The 21,554-nt window shown below is 40.9% G+C and overlaps 1 pseudogene; it reads right to left on the bottom strand.

Annotated features, from left to right (window-relative positions):
- Nucleotides 1-17,806: 17,806 nt before the first annotated feature.
- LOC124596665 lies at nucleotides 17,807-17,924 on the bottom strand (annotated as a pseudogene).
- Between the last annotated feature and the right edge of the window lie 3,630 nt (nucleotides 17,925-21,554).

The raw sequence follows: 21,554 nt of genomic DNA, 5'->3' as shown, positions 1-21,554 counted from the left end.
CACTTCTGTCACGTTGAACGATTCTCTTCAGTTCTTGTTGGTCCCGTCCTTGCGGCATCTTGTTCCGGTCGCTGCGATGTCGGAGATCTGATGTTATACCGAATCCTTTATATTCACGGGACACTCGTGTAGTGGTCGTACGAGAAAATCTCCACTTCATCGCTACCTCGCAGATGCTGTGTCCCACCGCTCATGCGCCGACTATAACACCACTTTCAAAGTCACTTAAATCTGGATAACTGCAGCAGTAACCGGTCTAACAACTGCGCCTGACGCGTATTGTCTGTATAGGCGTTGCCGACCGCAGCGCCGTATTCTGCCTATTTACATACCTCTTTATCCGAATATGAATGACTATACCAGTTTCATTGGGGCTTCAGTGTAGATCAAAATGAAAAACAGCATTGAAAGACTTGAGTTCAAATAACGCAGGAATGATAAATAATATTTCATCACAGTTGCTAATACCAGTAGGGGAAATGGCAAGGAAACAACTGAACAGTTTGGTGTGTAGAATCTATGAGACGAACAATCAGACTCGAAAAATGTCATCCATACAAGTACGAAGATAGCAAGGGATGATGCATGCCTAACACCACATGCATCCTAGCTGCTGACAAGAATAATACACGGAAGAATAGAAAACGAAAATTAGGATCGGTTAGATGACGAACTGTCTACCTTTAGGACAGATAAAGGCACATAAAGGTAGTTCTCATATTGGTCTTGATAATGGAAAATAGACTCAAGAAAAATCAAGATAACCTCGTACGATTTGTCGATGTAGGAAAAGCGTTCGACGTTACTCAGTCGTGCAAGATGTCGAAATTGTGAGGAAACTAGCGGTAAGCCGTGTGGAAAACTGGTGATGTACAAGAATCAAGAGGGAAGACCAAGAACGTAGTGCTCGGATTAAAAAAGGGTGTAAGAAAGGGAAACAGTCTTTCGCCGCTGAAGTTCAATCTAAAAATCGAAGAGGCAATGACGGAATTAGAAATGACGTTCAGTATGGAAAAATACGGAGGTAGTGAGAAGTAGCAGATCTGAGTAATAGCGTCAATCTTAGCACAAAAACTGGCGGTAAGGACATCGACGTAGTTAAGGAGGGGAAGCAGTCTTTCGCCGCTGAAGTTCAATCTAAAAATCGAAGAGGCAATGACGGAATTAGAAATGACGTTCAGTATGGAAAAATACGGAGGTAGTGAGAAGTAGCAGATCTGAGTAATAGCGTCAATCTTAGCACAAAAACTGGCGGTAAGGACATCGACGTAGTTAAGGAGTTCTGCTACCATTGGAGAAAAATTGCCCACCATGGGCGAAACAAGGTGGACATAATAAGTTCAAAATGGTTCAAATGGCTATGAGCGCTAGGGGGCTTTACGTTTGAGCTCATCAGTGCACTAGAACTTAAGACTACTTAAACCTAACTAATTAGGGCCATCATACATCCATGCCCGAGGCAGGATTCGAACCTGCGACCGTAGCAGTCCCGCGGTTCCATACTGTAGATCCTAGAAACGCTCGGCCACTCCGGCCGGCAATAATAAGTACACTAGCACAAGCAAAGAGGGAGTTCCTGACCAAGAGAACTTTCTCGGTGTCAAAATTAGATCTTTCTGAGTATGTGTGTTTAGAGCACAGCTTTGATGGTAGCGAATAATAGATATCAGTAAAACCAGAACAGAAGAGAACTGAAGCGTTTGAGGTGTGGTGCGTCTGTGCTGTGGTGCTACGGAAGAATGTTGAAAATTCTAGGCCAGACTTCTCTTGGCCAGGAATGCCGTCTTTGTCTTTGCTAATTTGCTTTTTGTGTCCTTCTTGGTTCGTCGATCATGGGTAATTTTTCTTCAAAGGTAACAGATCTCCTTAACTTCGTCGATGCCGCTACCGTCAATTTTTATGTTAAGTTTGTCGCTATTACTGATAAGGTAAAGAAAGAGGAGATTTCCGTAGAATTGGCGGAGGAACGAATGTAAGGAAACCCTGACAAGAAGAAGGTACAGTGTGACAGGATATTTGTAAAGACATCAGGTACTAACCTACAAGGCAGTAGAGGGAACTGGAGAGGATAAAACTATAGGGGGATTCAGAGTTTTAACATGTCCAGGGTGTCATGTGTAAGCGATACTCTCTAATGAAAAGGTTGGCCCAGGAGAATAATTCGTAATGGGCTGCGTAAGACCTGTCAGAAGAATGACGACTGCGTCACTGCAATGCCGTCGCATTTCTGCCAGGAATAATTTCAATCTCGTAACTTCTGCTGGCGGAGGGTCTCAGTTAGAATGGCTGAGAGTGGATATGCGACGTGATTTTCACAGGGTTTTGGGAGATAGAGCCGTGGCAAAATGGTTCTACCCTTTCAGCTATATATATGAGAGGAAAGTTATTGTTAAAATGCAAAAATTCTAAACCCATTGAAATTAAGTGCTGACAATGCTACTAATGGTGATATAATTCACACTTTTAAAATACTAGCACATATTGCTTGGAGAGGAATGGAAGGACCGGTAGAGACCGACAACGAACCAGATCGATTAGAATTCCGGAAAATGAAAACTCTCAATTGTTGCATTCGCAGAATTAGAGAAAGCTTTTGACAACGCTAACTGTACAACATTTATTGAAAAGCTGAAGCTTGAGGGGAGAAAATATAGGGAGAGAATGGTTATTCAAAACTTGTACAGAAACCGTACTGTAGTTATAATAGTAGAAGCCCATGAAAGAGAAACAGTAATTGACAAGTGAATGAGACAAGGCTCTAGCCTATTCCCGATATTATCCAACCTGTACATTAAGCATGTAGTAAAGGAAACCAAGAAAAAATTTGAAAAGGGAATTTTGATGGCACTTTATGATGGCACTGTAATTATGACAGGAATGGCAAAAGACTTAGATCAGCTGAAAGGAATTGTTACTGTATTGACAAAGAGTTGAACATCAACAAAAGTGAAACAAGGTAATGAAACATTTTCGAACTAAATTAGGCGATGCTGATGGAATTAGACTAAGAAATTAGACAAATAAAGATAGTAGATGACTTTTGCTACAACTAATGACGGCCGAAGGAGGGAAGATATAAGATGCACAGTGGCAACAGCAATCATGTTTCTTGAAACGAAAAGTCTGATAACATCAAACATGAACTTTGATGAATGAAAGTGTTTTGTGAAGATATTTATTTGTAATCCACCCTTGCACTAAAGTGAAACGTGAACGAAAAGAAGTTTACATATTAAGAGATACCTTGGAAAGAAGAGTCAGAGGAAGAATACTTACTGTGTACGTCGAACAAGGAGATAAACGTAAACATGCGAAGCAGGCCTTCGCCATCTTCCAGTTTCCCACCCGCTGTGTACAAGACGGTATGACGGGCAATGTATGATCGTTGGACCTGTGATCGACACGTCATCAGTCCTTCAAGCCGCTTTTGCCTTTAGATGGATGCTGTCGATCCATCTAAGCAACACCACATTTGGCCTCACAGTGTTGACGGGAGCCCACTAGAGAGCTCCCAGCCTGAGTAAAATAACTTGAGGTAACAGAACTCGAACTCCATTGTGTCCACACTTGAGGCAGCGGGCCGGCCGGGGTGGCCGAGCTTTTCTAGGCGCTACAGTCTATAACCGCGCGACCGCTACGGTCGCAGGTTCGAATCGTGCCTCGGGAATGGATGTGTGTGTTGTCCTTTGGTTAGTTAGGCTTAAGTAGTTCTAAGTTCTAGGGGACTGATGACCTCGTAACTTAAGTCCCATAGTGCACAGAGCCATTTGAGGCAGCGACGGTAACCTTTCGGTTACGGAGGCGATCGCCATTGAGGACTTATTGAATGTGCAGGAGGGATAAACGTATTGATCAACATGGATTCGTCGATAGGACACTTCGTTAGACGTCAAGAAATTGTCAGTTTCGTTAAGGTGGAAGTTACTGTATGGCGGAGAGGCTTAAAATTTTTAGAGGGCACGAATGATGCAATAGTAATGCACAGATTAAGAGAATTGCACAAGTTAGGCTAATGCAAAGAACGGCGTCATACCAGACTGATTCGCAGCAGCAACAACTACAACAACAACAACAACTGTTTTCCCCATCACTTTCCTAGTCGTTAGTGCCCTCAAACCTCTCCTGTGTGTTAAATATCCATCCTTATTTCATAACTAGAACTCTAAGTCTGATACGCCCATCATCTTGGCTGTACTTTTGCATAACACAAAACCTTCCTCCATTTCCTGGGAACAACTTGGAACAAACCTGATTTCCGGTAGGTGCCATTACCTCACATTCGATCTCATAATGAAGAAATCGTTTATCATAATTTTAATAAGATATAAATTTCTTATACTACCCATATCCATTACGAAATCTATTATTATTAATATTGCTACTGTTTTATTATCATTGTGTTCCCGTGAACTGCACACATTGCAATGTCCTCTCACTAAGAATATCTTGCCTAATGAATTAACAGCATACAAAAATATTACAAAGTACGGTAAGACATACGGCACGCTGTTGTGTAATTTGCTTGTAGGAGATGTCACTTTCGGTAAGGCCCGGTTGCTGGCCTGACCCAGGTGGACATGAGCTTGTGCCGGGACGCTCTCAGAGACAAGTGCCCCCTTCGCGTGGCTGCTGTGCAGACGCCAGCGGACGCCGAAGGCGAAGAGGAGTCGCTAAGCGCATAGACTACGGGCCGACTTACAAGCTGCAAGTGGGCAACTGGCCATTTGTCAACTAATCATTGAGCTGCTACGTTCTCGATTAATATCTGCGGATCGTCTTCCTCAATGCACCCTGCTTCACACTATTTTATTCATTTTCGTTTACCCACTGTGAACCACTATATAAATTTACTTTTCTCCTTGTCCTTTTAAAGTTATTCCAGATAAGTCGAAGAAGAAAACTGTACGTTTTTCACCATTTTTAAAATATGTAGCTTGCTACAAATGCTCACTGGGTTTGGCTATCATCTGTTACCTTTGAATGGAAAAGTACTTCTTATCTCTTCAGTTACTACAGGAGTTACATCGCAAGAAAACAAATAAACAGATTTGAATGAAACGAACAGAAACTTATAAAGTTTCTGACACTTACACCTTCCACAAATGATCGATTCTTTTATTTATATTTCAGGCGTATTCGCAACAAGTCTCTTCGGAAACCGTGACGCGTTTTTTAACGCAAAAGTGACACGGTATTGTATAATGGCTTAAGAACGTTCGGTGTTATGTTTCCAACCACGTGATGCTTATTACACTACTGGCCATTAAAATTGCTACACCACGTAGATGACGTGCTACAGACGGAAAATTTAACCGACAGGAAGAAGATGCTCTGATATGCAAATGACCTGCTTTTCAGAGAATTCATCACACTAGGTTCACACAAGGTAAGCGCCGGTGGCGACACCTATAACGTGCTGACATGAGGAAAGTTTCCAATCCATTTCTCATACACAAACAGCAGTTGACCGGCGTCGCCTGGTGAAACGTTGTTGTGATACCTCGTGCAAGGAGGAGAAATGCGTACCATTACGTTACTGATTTGATAAAGGTCGGATTATAGCCTTTCGCGATTGAGGTTTATCGTATCGCGACATTGCAGCTCGCGTTGGTCGAGATCCAATGACTGGTAACAGAATATGGAATCAGTGGGTTCAGGAGGGTAATACGAAACGCCGTGCTGGATCCCAACGGCCTCGTATCACTAGTAATCGAGATGGCAGGCATCTTATCCGCATGGCCGTAACGGATCGTGCAACCACGTCTTGATCCCTGAGTCAACAGATGGGGACGTTCGCATGACAACAACCATCTGCACGAACAGTTCGACGACGTTTCAAGCAGCATGGACAATCAGCTCGGACACCATGGCTGCGGTTACCCATGACGCTGCATCACAGACAGGAGCGCATGCGATGGTGTACTCAACGACGAACCTGGGTGCACGAATGGTAAAACGTAATTTTCTGGGATGAATCCAGGTTCTGTTTACAGCATCATGATGGTCTCATCCGTCTTTGGCGACATGAAGGTGAACTCACATTGGAAGCGTGTATTCGTCATCGTCATTTTCGCGTATCACCCGGCGTGATCGTATGGGGTGCCATTGCTTACACGTTACGGTCACCTCTTGTTCGCATTGACGGCACTTTGAAGAGTCGACGTTACATTTCAGATGTGTTACGACCAGTGGCTCTACCCTTCATTCGATCCCTGCGAAACCCTACATTTCAGCAGAATAATACACGACCGCATGCTGAAGGTCCATTTCGGGCCTTTCTGGATACAGAAAATGTTCGACTGCTGCCCTGTCTAGCACGTTCTCTAGATCTCTCACCAATTGAAAACGTCTGGTCAATGGTGGCCGAGCAACTGGCTCGTCAAAATACGCAAGTCATTACTCTTGATGAACTGTGGTATCACGTTGAAGCTGAATGGGCATCTGTACCTGTACACGCCATCCAAGCTCTGTTTGACTCAATGCCCAGGCGTATCAAGGCCGTTTTTACGGCCAGAGGTGGTAGTTGTGGGTACCGATTTCTCAGGATCTATGCACCCAAATTGCGTGAAAATGTAATCGCATGTCAGTTCTAGTATAATATATTTGTCCAATGAATACCAGTTTATTATCTCCATTTCTTCTTGGTGTAGCAATTTTAATGGCCTACAGTGTACCATGTTTGATTAACTGATTTCTCCAAACTGTTCGGTTAAGGAAGGCGTTCTGTATTGCGTGTGGCTGGAGGATAATGTTATTGTTCGTTACCATTCCAATCGCAACTCAAGCATGGGAACAACGAGTTCCTAAGGAGGAGGGGCAATGTGTACAATTTATGACACGGGACTAATGTGAAAGCAAAATTTTGTTGTCCTAAGATGGCCGAAGAAACAGTGAAGGATTGAAAGTAGATGAAACACTTTCTTGTATCGCGTTAAAAATCTTGCGAAGAAAACGAATGCCGCTACGTGTACTCTAAGAATGCTCTCGACTGTCTTTGACACTGGCCTGTTTACTTTGATTCCTTCCTCTGTACTATCGCCTTTAGTATCACATTTCTGAGCACTTCTGCATAGTCATCAAGTAAATTCTCAGCGAAAATGGCGATCAGTTAAATCTGTTTTGGCAGTTCGTGTTGTCCGTTGTTATGATACCTCGGAATTCTGATCCTGTCATCCCTGTACAAATGTTCAATCACGGGATTTGTTGTTGACAATATTTACTGTTTGAAACTAAAGGACTACAGCCATTCAGTAAACACCAGACGCAAAAACGATCTCCGCTAGGATAACATTCCTGGCGCATTTTATGGAAAGGTGCGCATTGCAAATCTAAAAACTCGAATCATAAGCACTAAGTGTTCCATTCTGAACAGCAGTTTATCTCGTAGCACCGTCTCGTTCCGTGCGAGAGCTATTCGTAGTTGTCCAGGAGTTATTTATTTGTATTCTCTCAATTTTTTGTGATTTTATAACTCATTAATTCTTCCGATTACAAAATTTTTCGTCAGATTCCTATTAACTATGTACTAACTATTTCAGTTGGCTTTGACACTCATTGTCCCTCGGAAACTGCTAAATAAGTAGACATAGAACTAATAAAAAAATAAAGCGCCGATAACATAGTGGTTTACCTACGCAAGCGTTCGCTTATACACAACAGAAATAGTTCATACTTGATGATGTAGGAGTTATGTCAACATGTGTAACGCATTCTTTCCCCTCGTGTAATCAGTGCTATAATTGTAGATGAAACACTAAACGTTTAAAGTAGAATAATATTCCAATTCAATTTCGACATGATGTCCGTAGGAGTCGTCCCAAAGTGTTGCAGAACTGTAAAACAAATACTCACAGACAGCTCATAGCACTTCACCATCAAGCGAATATCTGGTACTATTTAAACCACTGCAATATCTTTTAACAGACTTCCTAAATTTTGGAAATACATATAGAAGCCGAAACATTGTGACCACCTAATTAATAATATCTTGATCTACCTTTGGAAACCTATACATCATTAGCTCGGCGAGACATTCATTCGAGAAGTAACTAGTAGGTTTCCGGAGATATGTGACACCAGATGCTTGCGCATAGCTCAAGACGTCCCCTTGAATGATGGTTCCATAGTTTGCTGGCGAGGAGCTGGTGCCAGAAAGCGCTGTAGATGCGTTTTATCGGGTTAAAATTAAGCAAATCTGATGGTCAAGTCGTTAACGTTCACTACCATTCTCCTGAGTCTGCTGTAGCATGATTGTGGCCTTGTAATACGGACAGTTATTCTGTTGAAAAATGCCGCCATCGAGGAGCAAGAAATAAAATGTGAGGGGATGAGGGTAGTCCGCAATAATGTTCATGTGGTCACGTCATCAAGGACTTATTTGCGTATTTTCCACTAGTCTAGTATAAATACTCTTGGATAAGTATGACGTTCCAAAAATGTCTTTGTCTATTTAATCTATAATACACAGGTCACTTGTTCCAATTCCTGCTACGATTTACGACGTATCTGAGACTGTCCTGATGGACCAGGTTTGTAACAGACCTTGACGCTCGTTCGTACGGGAAGTCAGTCCTTTAATTGAAGGCAAGGTCAAAGCGTCCTCTTGGTACAACAGTGATAACAATGATCATAGAGGTATAAATAGTTCATGGGAAACTTCGTCTGCCATTTACAGCGATGGAAGAAAATTAATGGAGAATTAGGTACAAAAAAGTGTCTCATTTATAATTTGAACAATACTTCCTTGAAATATTTTGCTGAGCTTAAGATGCGTCTCGAGATTACAGTATGAGGGTAAGTGGTCAAATGGGAACTGTATAAAACTGGCATTCATGGCAGTGCTACTGTTTACGAACACCTTATAAGGTAAGTGGAATTAAAGAAGAGTCCCACAAGGAATCTCATTGTAGTATGCTAGCTTCAGTGCAGCTCCTTTATCAGCTGAGAAAGATGTAAGTGAAACTATTTTCCACTAAGTTGTGGAGCGTTATTGAAATCTTTAATGGTTTGGGATGTAATATTATTATTTTCTGTGTGCCCTTTTGATTACACAGAAGGCAAATTTCACTTGTAAGTTCTGTGAATTCATATTCATTCATTTGTAGATATTCTTCCTAACTTGTGAAAGTACCTTTCGAAATGAAACTCGTTTATTAATGTTAACAGCTTTTAGTTTACACGATTTAAAGATCTAAATATTACACATTTATAATGATCTGTAGAGGGAAAAGCATCTCGAGAAATTGAGTGTCTTATTTTCCAGAGGAATGTATCCCCAAAGACTTATTGTTCCCACAGGCTACTTCTGTGCTAACCGACGCCAGTAAGGACTTTCTTGAGATGACAAAAAGTATAAAAAATGTTTTTGTTGTATATATGTAAGAAGCACAAGTTACACAGAAGATTTTTGAACGATTATTTTTTTCAAATTAACATTCCAGAGATCAGTGTGTAATGTACTGAAACGTCCTTTATGCCTCTCCACTGATTGTAGAAAATGGAACACTGCGTCTTAGCTAGCACAGCACTAGCAGACCGAGCACAAATAGCCTCACAACAACACACGCTGTTAGGTACCATAACGTCTTTTCTTTGAATAACATGTCAACAACGACTTAACTTTACGATAGACATTGGATCTGTCCTAGCGCGGACAAATAAGAACTTTTGATTAATTTCTATGTCAAACAAGTTTACTGATAAATAGTTATTTTACACTCGTAAACAGTATGAGTTGCATGACATATATTCAGAGAGAGTTTGTATGAAGTTATTCGTGCAAAGTTTTGGTTGTAGCATAGTAAAATTGTATCACACGCCCCTCCTGTGTTTGTAGATAATGAATCGCAACGTTTTTATCCCAGCTCTGCAGTAACAGATTGATCACTGACAGCATCTCAACAGCAAACGCTGTTAATTACAAAGATTTTGAAATTTACACATACTCTTAAATATTTATTAATGCCATTGCAATGATATGCGTAACATGGAAGTTGGTTTCCGTTTCATATGAGAAGAGTTTCACTTTTTTGGTATCATTTTAACTAAGTAATTACTTTGAGAAATTTTGTGCGGTATGTTGCGTAGATCCATTTCAAAGTAGAGTATAAAATCATATGTATAAGTAGTGCACTGAAAGCTCATTGCGAGTGTAGGAGCTTCTGCGCTTTCATTCCCGTTCTTGGAGTTCCCCTGGAGCAGGACCTCTCCAGTTGGACAGTATCTACCATCGCAATGATGAGGATCCACGGAGTTGAAAACTACAACAATCAAATTAAGGAACAAGTGTTCATTCATTCATAGATGTATCTGGTTTCAAATACTTCTGTTTCCTTATTCTGGTGAGATAGTGTATAGCTGTTTGAGAAATACTGAAACAGCAAAAATTGTAGGACGTTGTTACTTTAGTTTATTTATCTGACTCTGGTATATCAGAATATTTCGTCTGTTGCACACGCCACACACTCCTATGATTAATTTAAAATCACATTCCTCTCAGTTCTGCTTCACATCACCATGTACTGACTAGATCAGACACACATTTAATCATTGATATTGTTATCATTATCACATATTTCAGCCTCAGCTCACATGGAAGGTAACATTACCACTTTCAGTCTATTACCAAATAATCTATTAAAAAAGAAATTGGCAGGGGTAGTGAAATTGAACTTCTGTACACAAATATATGAACCTGAACACATTACACAGTAAACTGTGGGCTGAACAGACACAATGAAACTCTCAAGTACCCATCAATTGTTATACGGAGGTGTTCTAAATAAGTGGACCCACTTTCAAAATTTCGTATTTATTCAATCAAATATCCAAAATGAACAATCTTTATACCAATTAAAAGAGGAAGTTGACAAGCTATTTCATAATGTTTGATATCAATTTAGTAAATTTAATAACTTGTAATTATTTAGTTATTAATAATTATTTAATAATTAGAAATTTGATAAATGTTGTAAATGTTCAATGTGGCCACCCTTGGCTGCACGGCAAACATCGAAGTGGTAGCCAAACTCGTTCCACACACGCGAAAGCTTACCTGCTGTTACTGAGTGTACGGCACCAGTCATCCGGTTCCGCAGATCCTTCAGAGTGGTTCGTAGATGCTTTACGTAAACAGGTGCCTTCACATAACCTCATAGAAATAGTCGGAGACTGTGAGATCAGGAGATCTTGGAGGCCAGAAGTGCAGATCCTGTTCTTCAAGTCCCCTCCTACCGATCCAGCGTTGAGACAGGGAGCCAATAGAAAAGCCTCGTACATCACGGTGCCAGTGGGGCGGAGATTCATCGCTAAAAATTACACGCTGTAAAAATTCATTATCTTCCATCTCTGCTAGCGCATAACTACAAAATGCGAGACGCTTCTTTTTGTCATTGGGGTTGAGAGCGTGGAGAAGTTGTAACCGTTAGTGTCTGTACCGCGAATGCCGTCTCAGAACTTTCCATACAGTTGGTTTGGGTATTTCACATTCTAGACTGGGTGTGTTGGTAGACTTACTGGGACGGCACAGAATCTTCAATCCGTCGGACATCATCCTCTGACTCCCAGTCTGTTTAAATTACTTAAACCATCGCTTAATGCTTTTGCTAGTTGGTGGTTGAATACCGAATTTGGTACAAAATGCCCGCTGCACTACAATCTACAACTCACTTTTCGCGAACTCAATAACGCAGAAAACCTCTACCGGCCGCTTCCGAAACCATCACCTCCCGGCCGCCACAAGCTTTCAAACTTACTCTCTTCATTGGTATAGAAATTGTTCATTTTGAATTTGTGCTTGACTACAAACGACTTATTGAAAATGAGTCTATCATTTAGAATAACCCTGTGCGCTTTGTAACTCTTAAACCACATATATAAGATTGGAAATGTCTTCTATCTGTGCAGCTTCAGTTTCATTAGGTTCAAATTTTCGTAACATTATAGCTACAACTACCTGGTATTTGATTTGTTTTATAAGTTACTATTCTAGCATCCCCTTTAATTATTGTAATGCATTATATTCCACTTCATTATATCGTTCTGCCTCCTAGTGGCATCTTCGCTGACTTATGAGCCCATCTACACAGCGCCAGTCAATTTACTTCCTACCTAGATGTGGCTAACGTTGATTGACACTGTGACTAAACATTATCTCTTATCGTATGTCATATCTAGGTTACTACACCGATGTTTTTACAACATGATTTGCATACGTATATTGTAAATACGGCTATGAGGTATGTTTTCACTGGAAGTTTTGTTGTATGTCACTACTTGCCATTGGATTTGGATTACACCAATGTAGTTTTATTCTGTTTTGTTCAACAACTGATATCTCCTTATGGATGTTAACTCTGCAATGACTAAGTATCTTCTTTTGATTTGAACATCGATTGTTTGTATCCTCATATGAATTTCTAACAGCTTTTGCACAACGATTTTTATTAATGCTATTGTACTCCTAAATATTACTGACTTGTAACATCTTTTTAATAATTTACAGATTAGAAGATGACCGTTTTAGTGGTTTGAACTAGTACTCACTGCTTTCTACATTGCGATCTTGGTCAAATAAATGTTTTAATTAAGTTGAATCATTGTGAGACCTGAGTTTCTCCTGGCGTGTACAATTTTCAAAGAACTTGCGACAACTCAGCCAGGTAATATATACAGATGACGCCGGTATTTCGGAGGGAGTACACCCCATCATTGCCAGTTTGTGCCTTGAAAATTGGGAGAGGCGGGGTGGTTACCCCCGCCGAAATATCGGTGGTTCAAATGGTTCAAATGGCTCTAAGCACCGTGGAACTTAACGTCTGCGGTCATCAGTCCATTAGACTTAGAACTGCTTAAGCCTAACTAACCTAAGGACGTCACACATCCATGCCCGACGCAGGATTCGAACCAGCGACCATAGCAGTTGCGCGGTTCAGAGCTGAAGCACCTTGATTCGCTCGGCCACAGTGGCCGGCAATATCGGCGGTCGCTGTAAATATTACCTGGCTGAATTCCCATAAGCTGTTTGAAAAACTTACAGAGCTGATGTATTTAATCATTCTAAGTGTTATACAGGTTGAATCAGCTAAGATGTTCACCTATAATTTTTCTTGAACCCCTACCATATCGTAATTCTCTTTTCACTTAAGCAGCGAAAAACTGTATTTTCATAGCTATATTAATTACAGAGCTATCCGTATCGAATTCATCTTTTACAAATGGAAAATGTAGAAATTGTTACTGCTCGTATTAGTTACAAAACAGACGAATTCAGGAATGTCTCACTCTTCAAAATGCTGTTAGTAGTTTCCAGGAGATTACGAAATTTAGTATACGATAGTTACTGGTTTTTAAAATGAGATCACTGCCTGTCTTACATAGAAGACCTTCTCGGTACAGGGTACTGACGCGTCAGCCTGATGGGGCAATCCAGTTTGTTCCCACTAGGAGAGTTTACTTAGGAAAGCATTGTAGTGCAGAAAAGTTCAATTTAAAACTGATACCAATCACAGCAGGCTTCGTGTCGTTGGACCGACACACCAAGCCTATAGCATTACATGTTTCTAAGGACTTCAGGAATGAAGAGGCACCGTTCGACATCGTTCGATAGGCTGCACCATTGTGATATTTTAAACCGTCGTTGGTCCTTCCAGAGCACCAAATCAGGTGAAAGTGTTGGCCACCTGATAACAGTTGACCAGGAAAGAGCTAACTGGAAACATTCCTAGCCACAAGCGGTCACTGAGCCGTGCTCCCATCGTGTTGGTACCACACGTGTCTACGAGCTCTAAGTAGTACTTCCTCTAGAGAAACTGGTAGCACTTGGGTAAGATATTACGCATACATTTTGCCGATTAAGGATTGTTTCAATGAAGTATTGAACAATTACGTAGTTTATAATAGCTCCGCACCAAAAGTTCACATATCACTGCCTTTGATGATGACGTTGTCTCAGTCAGTGCGGATTGTCAGCGGCTGCCCAGTAACGTATATTTAAAACTTCCAGCTTTCCATGATTGATAAAAATAGCTTAGCTGGTAAAGGCAGTTCTTTGAAGAAAGGCCCGTTTGTCTTGATTTTGCATCAAAACCGAGCGATGAACCTCCACAGTTATTATAGTTTCGCTGTCTAATACGCTGCTGAAGTGGCAACAACACAGATGGAAGCTACTTGCACGCAAAAGACGAAAACTCTGGGCTGACTTACTTCAGAAGCTGTCGTAATTTATCTGCAGTTACATGTGGGTTATGAGCAACAACTGCCTGACCGTCTGTTTCTCTTGCTCCACTCGTTGCAGCATTGCTCCTTACACCTGTGTAGAATTCCAGTGTCGTTTCAATTACTTTTTGGTACAATCAACGAATTTTCATTCTTGTTGGATGTTGTTACTCGACACTGCTTTGTGCGTGCGACTGAACCGTTCTCTTTGTGCTCCTCTTGCGTCATCCGTAAGGAAGTAGAACGTCAAGTTTCTGTTTTGTGATGGAATAAAAGCAGCATTTCCTCAATATCTCTTTTATATCGGAATCGTGCTGTGTAACTCACTGTTTCCTCCCTATTTGACGTGATATATTTATTTACTCTCATTTGGTATGACGAACTTCCGCATTAGGCGACAATTGCTTTCATGCGTTAAACTGCTTTATTTTAAGTTTTATATATTGTAACTATTCCGACAACTCCTTATCGAACTTTGATGGCTTAAATGATGCTTAACTTGTCTCAGAGAGACCTACCATGGCCGCAGCACAATTTCCTATTGTTCCATTTCAATATGTGTTGTTACTGATAGCTCTGCATTTACTCTGTCTATGATAAGGAACCATATGGCGTTTGTTGAGAATCTCACAATTAAACTGGACGAAGGATTCCATCTTAAACATTTCAGCATATATCTGAGGTAAGCAGTTTGGTTGTCTCATCTTGTAGACACACGTCACACTGCTGCTACCATTTCCCGCAAATGCTGACCGTGAAAACCCCGTCCACCACGTGGGTTTGGAGTGCAACCGTTTAGCCGCACTTTAAAAATCAGGTTTACGCGATGCTTCATTTCAAAGTCTGTAAACTGAGAAAGCAACTAGTCAACAATAAGCTGCCTGCAAAACACTTACGTGTCCCAGTTTTGCACTCGCATTGCCATGAACTACATGGATGGCTGAATTTGTAGTACCTCCTGGTGGCCATATTCTGTCTGCAGTCATAAAGAGTTTCCTCGGGACAACTTCCTGGGCAGCTCTCTTCGACCGTGTCCAGGGATACGGATGTGGCAAGCACAGATATCGCTACGCAAAGAACACATTTGGCATTCACAAACCTTAGGCCACATTTTTTGGGTCCCTTTTTAACTTCGCCTTACACAAAAAACAATGTACTTCTCTGTAGTCATCCAAATATACTTTGACATCTATCTCTCATCTCCTGTTAGTCTCGATTTATTTATGTGAAATATCATACAAAGGTGAAGGTTGCTTCCTGCTTTATTTATTGGTGTTTAGCCTCAACGTATTAGGACTTCAGTGCCCTCTCTTACACATGTCCAGGGAACAATACATGCAAAAAATTACGTATCAGTCACAACAGTAATATCTTTAGCCCGAAAATCTACATGTGCGTTTTGTTTAACTTGTTTGGATTGCTAACCTCGAATTATATTGCTTGTGAAAGTGGATGTTTTCTGGTTGGCTTTATTTGTGAGTTTTTATCGTTTTGGCAGCAGTTATTTGCAGCGTAGTCATGGAGAAATTTGGCTATTTTTGAGTTAGTTATTCGTGCGTGATGGTTGAGTAAGTGCGAAAAAAGTGTTTCAAAAATAAGCGAACTTCTTCGTGAGTACGTAGCAGATAACATACTGCTAAATGTAAAAAAGTACACAAAGAAAGCTGACGTTGTAAAAATCAATTCTCACAAGAGATGTTATTCCAGATGAGCAATCGAAACAAATTAGACAAAATTCACATGTTACAGTTTATATCTCTAAAACAGAAGCCTACCATGAGCGTTGCACGGTTTTTTTCACCTGAAGTAAATAGAGACTCACAAAATGTGAAATATAGGTGTCGAAACATGTCAGGATACATAAAAAAATAGTATATATTGTTTTGCACAACGCGGAGTTTAAAAGATCGAATTTAATTAGCGAACACAGAAGAAGTCTGCACGAGCTTCCAAACCGAGCAAGATCATAATTCACATTTCAAGTAGCATCATATACATGGTATTCACGAAGTCATGTGTCGATTAGTCCGGCGATAGATCTGCCTTTATCACAAACTGTAGCAGCTTCAGATGCAGCCAATAGTTCCGAATGATACAGCCACAGGTTACAGAGAACATTAAGTCTAATCCCAATTAAAGAAGTTTACAACGACTTAATTCTATTTCAGTGACAGATAAACCAGGTTAATGGCAGAAAGAATTTTGTAGCACAAGGAGGGCAATACTTGGAATAGCGACTATTGAATAAAAACATTTGGTGCAACGAGTCGTTCCTTGCATCCTTTCCCGTCGCTGTGCAAGATTAGATGTACATCAGTGGATGCGGTCTACAATACTAGTAGTGAAACATATGGATACCTTGTGAAGGTTTTGGCGTCCATCTTGCAGTTATCAGTGGGCAGTGTCCAAATTACAAATTCATGTCAAGCTCTGTGAAACCATTTTAGGTCACAATGTTCATCCAGCGACGTGGGCGTTGTTTCCAGCAGCGGAGTGCATTTTTCTTACGATCACACCTCCACATAAAATGCTACAAATGTCGAAGACTGATATGAGAAGCTTTGATAGTTGTTAGATAGGAATGTTATATAGCAATTGTGGTGTGCGTTGGAGAACGAATTACTGGCCTTATTACCTCTTAAAGCCTCTCTCCAGAAGTGGTCATCGATTCATTACGAATAATAACATAAAGTCCTAGTCACTATCTTTAAAGATTTATACACTTCGATACAGGCGAAAATCTGAAATACGACCTTAGGTGGGTGTTCGTATCTAAAGAATCTTTCATAGCGCTAGTTCCGTGATAATATAGACTGGTCACACAGTAGCAAGATTAAATCTATGGGATGTATCTAGTGACATGTAGTTGAATGCACAGCTTTCACAGTCGATATTTGGAAAATAAAAGTCTCTCCTTAGTTGCTATCATTTTAATATTCTAATTTTCTTTATGTTTAATGTTGAATACATAATAAAAGTTGATTTCAGTACCGGGAGGATATGCCCAAGGTTGAATTTTCTTTTAATCTACAAAAAGAGAGAGAAAAGTTTTTATTCCAGTGGAATTAGACCTACCAAGGCATCAAGTGCCTCACATTAAAACTTCAAGTAACGAACAACACTTCAGAATCCACTTCCATTCTTGTGTTACCAAGTTTTCGCTGAAGAACAGCTCGCCACTCAAACAGGAGAGGTTTTATTTTAATCAGCAGAAGCAGACGGCAATCTCTCAGACGTTTCATTCATTTTCCACGTACGACGTATCCTGTCAAATAGCTCCAAACCTTGGCATAAACTGCCCGCCAACGTCAGGTGCTACGTAGAACCCTGTAGTCGGCAAACTTTGTCTCACAATGTAATATGTAGAACCCCTAGACACATTTACGTTCACTGTAGTGAAAGAATTTACCTGAAACCATCACAAGAAGATACTTCATTAATTTGACTCGCAGCTGAGCAGTACCAACAGAGGACAGGCAGCCCTAAGATTTAAGTAGCGAGAGTGCTGATCTGGCTGCTCCTCATTTACTGCTAACTCAAAAATCGTTGAGGGTTATCAACGTGGCCTAAACAGAGAGTGCACCCCGAAAAATGGCAACAGCACATGGTGGCCCGGATGGTCACCCATCCAAGTGCCTACTACGCCCGACAGCGCTTAACTTCGGTGAACTTATGGGAACCAGTGTATCCACTGCGGCAAGGCCGTTGCATTCTGAGGATAATATGATGAGAAAATTGTTCCCCTAATAAGTTAATTTGAATCCCATTACCTCACAAAGCATAAAAAAGAAGTGAAGTTAGAAATTAAACAAACATATGGTCGTGATAACATCTGATTGTCACCTATAGGAAAACTTGTCACAAACAGCATTATAATTAGTGGCATTCAAGATTTGTCACATCGGCCTATGTTGTTCTCTTTCGAGAGGACAGATATCTATACCGTTTGACTAAAGTGCTTTAAATTTTTTAAGGTTTTTGTATCTCGCTTAAGCCGCATTGCGGTATGTTTCCTTTCAAACGGACGCCGACTATTCCCTTTCCCAGTTTTATCCAATCTGAGGTTGTGCTCCATTTCTGACGATCTCGTCGTCTTTCCTCAAGACGTCCTTGCTGCTGCACGACAAAATACTTGAATATGGAATTAAGCTCTCTCTCTCACACACACACATGGCCTCGTAGGATGAACATCAGGATTTTGAGGAATGCTAAAGCTTATTGACCTGCTGCACACACACTTAGGTGTGCTACTTCGCCTGAGTCTCGCTAAGGGGCTCAAAACTTCAACTTGTCGGTGGCTCGTTTCTAGTTCGTCCACGATCGACAGAGGATCTGTCACATCGGCATGGGAGTAGCATCCGTGGGAGTTGGTTATATGATACCTTGAGGTATTAGTCCTTCTGCTCTTCGCACAATACTCGTACGCGGGCGGGAACGGAAAGAAGCTTTTATTTGGCAAGCCGCCCTTGGGACGCTCAGTCGGAAGAGCTCATTAGGCGAAAGACATGTGTCAGCCGGGCCAGAGCGCCTGTCCACCTCCTTTCGAGCAAACAACAAATCATACATGTTACGCAAATATATCGATGAAAGGTGTAATATCAGCTCTGGCTTCAGAATAATAACAAAATATAGCAAGTAGTTGGCTACTATACACTACTGGCCATTAAAATTGCCACATCAAGAAGAAATGCAGATAATAAACGGGTATTCATTGGACAAATATATTGTACTATAAGTGACACGTAATTACATTTTTACATAATTTGGGTGCATAGATCCTGAGAAATCAGTACCCAGAACAGCCACCTCTGGCCGTAATAACGGCCTTAATACTACTGGGCATTGAGTCAAACAGAGCTTGGATGGCGTGTACAGGTACAGCTGCAGATTCAGCTTCAACACGATACCACAGTTCATCAAGAGTAGTGACTGGCATATTGTGACGAGCCAGTTGCTCGGCCACCATTGACCAGACGTTTTCAATTGGTGAGAGATCTGGAGAATGTGCTGGCCAGGGCAGCAGTCGAACATTTTCTGCATCCAGAAAGGCCTGTACAGGACCTGCATCATGCGATCGTGCTTTATGCTGCTGAAATGTAGGGTTTTGCAGGGATCGAATGAAGGGTAGAGCCACGGATCGTAACACATCTTAAATTTAACATCCAGTGTTCAAAGTGCCGTCAGTGCGAACAAGTGGTGACTGAGACGAGTAACCGATGGCACCCGATGCCATCACGCCGGGTGATGCACCAGTATGGCGATGACGAATAAACGTTGCCTATGTGCGTTCACCACAATGTCGCCTAACACGGATGCGACATCATGATGCTGTAAACAGAACTTGGATTAATCGGAAAAAATGACGTTTTGCTATTGGTGCACCCAAGTTCGTCGTTGAGTACACTATCACAGGCGCTCCTGTCTTTGATGCCGCGTCAAGGGTAACCGCAGCCATGGTCTCCGAGCTGATAGTTCAAGTTGCTGCAAACGACGACGAACTGTTCGTGCAGATGGTTGTTGTCTTGCAAACGTCCCCATCTGTTGACTCACGGATCGAGACGTGGCTGCACAGTCCGTTACAGCCATGCGGATATGTGGGCTCACAAGTCCTCTTATCTGTGCTGTGGTGACTCTGCGATCTGACATTGCTACCCAATACGACGATAAAGTTTGGCATCTGTGCTGCGTGGACGTCGAGAATCACATCTCCAGGTCTGAGAATGTTCACGTGACCACTGATACCAGCACCGTTACACGACTGAAGCTGCACGTTCAACCTGTGTGCCGATTCTCCGAAAGTACCATCCTGTCACTCGGAATGCCACAGTTGGACCCCTTTCAAATTAACTCAGTTGGCTGTAGGAGACACGAGTCGGACTCCGTTGCGTGGTTGCCTGCTTGCTTCACACGTTTGAACGACACTGAACCTTCTTACTGTAAGCATTTCGTATTAAAGGGTAGACACATTAGGCTCTGCTCTGGTAGTTATGCCACTACGCTATGTGTTCGTAGACGATTATCAGTGCAACTACTATACCATAGATGGCATATGCCGTTATCGGATCAAAATCAACTCGTCTTTCCAGGCGCACATTTTTTTTTTTCTGTGTTAATGAAGCTGTATAAATATATGGAATTAAACGGAGACTGTCTTACGAGATTATACCACAACACTACGTAATAAAGCTTCTATAACATTAATCAGTTTGTGTGACAAAATAATTTCTGGAAACACATATTCATTTGTTGGTATCAAATGCATGTACTACGAGTACATTAACTTTAATTTGGAATGCAAACGTTTTGTACCTCCAGTTGATAGTCACTCAAAATCGTAGCCACATAATGACAGCTATTTTATTTTACAGTTGGATGTTTTTATTATTAGTTTGATAGCTTAAGATAAAATATTTATGTAGTAAGATTTTCGTTCACAGTTAGCTTGTAATGAACTGAAACATCAAACTTGCGCACACACAGTGATGTCACCTTAGCTGCCATTAATTCCGCATACCATCATATGGTACTTAAATAGTAACCAGGGAAAAAAGAAGTTATTGAAAAGCACGCTGGAGGCTAACAGTGCAGGTCTTTAAGACTGATTGAAGAAATACAAACATAAATAGTGACTGTAGTCACTGTAAAACGTTGCCCAAGCAATAACGCCACAAAGCGCTAGAAAGACTGCTTTTGTCAAGAATGGCTATACTCCTGGATTCGACATGCGTTATTTAACGCCATTTAGATATAAATCTCATCCACTGATAAACATTATTCGACATCTATGTTTCATCTTTACTAAATTATTTAAACTGTTTTTGGTAAAGTAATATAGGTATTTTCCGCAACCGAAGCGTCAACGCATTTCACCATGGCGTTTTGAAGACCGCAACCTGCAGATAATATGTTCTTCAGAGGTGCGCTCAGTCCTTTTACCATTAGTTAAGGTTTACAAAGGAAAAGCAATACAACTTCTATTTATAACCAACAGGTTTATTTTTAATTTGGCAGCACGTTGTCAATGAAACCATGTGTCATTATGATAGAAAATCAGCGATTTGAATGTATAGCTTGATTGGGCCGAATGTGGTTGACGTTATTAATGTGCATTTATTATTTTTCAGTATCAGATGCTATTGGCAGATAAATTTATTGTGTAATCAAAAATGTAACAACAGAGGACATGAAACTTCCTTTGGGTTGTAGCCAATTTATTACAGAAAAGGAAAATGATAAAGTAGGACTGAAAAATTTATGTAAATAACATGTTACATAAAATAATAGCTGATTTGGTTTATTGTATTTCGTGGTCGAATCAATGAAACAGAAAAGTCGTTGAG

This window comes from Schistocerca americana, chromosome 2, assembly GCF_021461395.2.
Source record: "Schistocerca americana isolate TAMUIC-IGC-003095 chromosome 2, iqSchAmer2.1, whole genome shotgun sequence".
Lineage (NCBI taxonomy): Eukaryota > Metazoa > Arthropoda > Insecta > Orthoptera > Acrididae > Schistocerca > Schistocerca americana.
This window is presented reverse-complemented; position numbering and strand designations above follow the sequence as displayed.